Source organism: Dipodomys spectabilis, unplaced genomic scaffold, assembly GCF_019054845.1.
Source record: "Dipodomys spectabilis isolate Male_0828 unplaced genomic scaffold, ASM1905484v1 ptg000249l, whole genome shotgun sequence".
NCBI lineage: Eukaryota > Metazoa > Chordata > Mammalia > Rodentia > Heteromyidae > Dipodomys > Dipodomys spectabilis.
In genome coordinates this window covers 271,660-274,802 of record NW_024870926.1, presented here as the reverse complement: position 1 = coordinate 274,802, position 3,143 = coordinate 271,660, and positions in this window count along the sequence as shown.

Sequence of the window (3,143 nt, the reverse complement as noted above, 5' to 3'; positions counted from 1 at the left end):
AATATAGATTATATCTTAGTTTTAGCATTTTGATCTTCTCATTACAAATTTGCTCAAAATTTAAGAATATGATTATTATTTATTAACTGATATAAAAATCTGAGTGAGGTTTTTGTAGTTTAAAAGTAATAGTTTTACTTTTCTTGATTAATTTATTTTCTTAATCTTTTCATGATTTTTACTTTAAAGACAATTCCATTGTTTAAAATTTATCATGATTTTCACACCATATTTGCTCTGTTTTATAGTGTATATGAATACTGAATATTTCTCATTATTAAAAGACTGATATTGGTATTTGTAAAAAATTAAAGACTAAATTTTGCCAAGTACTAATGGCTCATGCCTATTCCTAGCTTCTGTGGAAGCTGAGATTTGGGGATAATGGTTTTAAGCCATCCTTGGCAGCAAAGTCTGTGGGACTCTCATCTGCAGTTAACCACCAAAAATACTTAAGTGAGTTGTCTTAAGTGGTGGAGAACTAGGTTTGAGCATCAAAGGTCAGGAAAACTGCCCTTGCCTGGAGTTCAAGCCCCTGGACTGGAGAGAGAGAGAGACAGAGGGAGAGAGAGAGACAGACAGACAGACAGACAGACGGACGGACGGACGGACAGACGGATGGATGGACAGACAGACAGACAGACAGAGACAGAGAGTGATAGAGAGAGACAGAGAGAGACAGGAAGGAAGGAAGGAAGGAAGGAAGGAAGGAAGGAAGGAAGGAAGGAAGGAAGGAAGGAAGGAAGGAAGGAAGGGAAGGAGGAGGGAGAAAGTGAGTGACAGGCAAACAGTGCTTCTGAATACAACTCATTTGTAGACTTCTAGACTCCATGATTATAAAAAATAGCTTTCACACTTAAAAATACCATACACCAAGGAGACCTAGGGTCTCTCCTACTCCATCCTGTAAGGTTTTCATTGTGGCAGCTTTGACTCCGAGGTCTGTGATCCATTTGGAGTTGATTCTGGTGCAGGGTGATATATAAGGATCTAGCTTTAGTTTTCTAAAAGTAGATAACAAATTTTGCCAGCACCATTTACTGAAGAGGCTGTCTTTCTTCCATTCTATTTTTTTAGCTCCCTTATTGAAGATTAGATGGCTATAGGTCTGCAGGTTCATTTCTGGGTTTTCAATTCTATTCCATTGGTACTGAGGTCTGTTCTTGTGCCAGTACCAAGCTCTTTTGATTACTATGGCTTTATAGTAGAGTTTGAAATTTGGTATTGATATTCCTCCAACAGTGTTCTTTCCATTGAGGAGGGTTTTTGTTATTCGGGGTCTTTTATTGTTCCATATGAATTTTTGGATTGCCTCTTCTATCTCCTTGAAGAATGAGATTGGAATTTTGATAGGTATCGCATTGAATTTGTAGATAGGCTTGGGAAGTATTGCCATTTTCACGATGTTTATCTTTCCCATCCAGGAGCATGGGAGCTTTTGCCATTTTCTAAGTGCTGTTTTGATTTCCTTTTTCAAGTTTTTAAAGTATACTTGGAACTCAAAAAATTAAATCCCCCAACAACAAATCCTCAAAGAAACAACTACCCAATAAATAAGTGGGCTAAATACTTACAGAGAAACTTCTATGAAGAAGAAAGAAGAATGGCCAATGGACACATGAAGAATTGCTCAACCTCCCTAGCCATAAAAGAAATGCAAATCAAAACAACATTGAGATACCACCTCACCCCAGTTAGAATGGCAAAAATCAAGAACTCTAATAACAACAGATGCTGGAGGGGATGTGCACAGAAGGGAACCTTACTTCATTGTTGGTGGGAGTGTATACTTGTTTTACCACTTTGGAAAGTAGTATGGAGGTTCCTCAAAAGACTCCACATAGAGCTCCACATAGAGCTATGACCCAGCAATCCCACTTTTGGGCATTTACCCAAATATTCACAAACAAGGCTATACTAAAGCTACCAGAATAACTATGTTTATTGCAGCAATATTTACCATAGCTAAGATATGGAACCAAACCAGATGCCCCTCAGTAGATGAATGGATCAAGAGAATGTGGTATAGATATAGGTATAGATATAGATATAGATATACACATATATGAATATATATCTATATATATATACATACAATGGAATTCTATTCCGCCATCAAAAAGATTGACATCACCCCATTTGTTAGGAAATGGAAATACTTGGAAAAAATTATCTTAAGTGAAGTAAGCTAGGCCCAAAGAAACATAGGTCCCATGGTTTCCCTTTTTTGCAATAACTAGAATATGTCTAGGACAAGCAGAAAAGGTCAAAAGCTATGTACTTATGATCATATAAGATGATTCTAAGTGTATTGAACCCCAGGATAGGGAAAGAAGAAGTTGTATCTTACTCACTGTTTGTTTTAATGTACTTATAATGTACTATGTGATTTTTTTGTTTCTTTTATCTTCTTCCCCCATGGTATAACCTCTATTGTCACTGAATTTAATTGTGGTGTCCTGTATCTTGTATATACATTTTTCTAATTTGGGGAGGGAAAGGGAAATAAAATGCTGAAATGAAATAAGGATACAGGATGATCCACTGGAACAATGAGGTGTACAAGACACTATTTTGAAAACGTAGTTTACAACTTTGTGGAGGGTAGGTGGAGGGAGGAGTTGGGGAGGTGGGGAGGAAAGGGATGGTAGGGAAAAAACAAAGTAGAGGGTAACAAACCTTGATTGGAAATGGACTCATCATGTTACTCATGTAACTGTAACCCCTCTGTACATTATCTTTGAATAAAAATATATTTTAAAAAGTGAAGATGTACTCATTTCCTTAATGTGTAACTATAACTCCTCTGTACATCACCTTGACAATAAGACTTTAAAAAATGAAGAGGTAGGTATAAGTTTTCAACTTCATTGACTATTAACAATTTATGGTGATAATCACTGAGTTAAGTATTCTCTTGGTTGAAGTATAACAAAATGTCTGCTTTTATCCAGCCAGAGAATCTTCCTAATCCCTATTTTGAACCTCCTCCTCCTCAGACATCGTATTATTGTCCTTACTTCTCAGACAAGATGATGATGATGATGATGATGAGGAGGAGGAGGAGGAGGAGTGGGAGAATTTTTATTATTATTGTCCATACTGGTGCTATAGCTCACGACCTTACACCCTTGCTTTGCTTT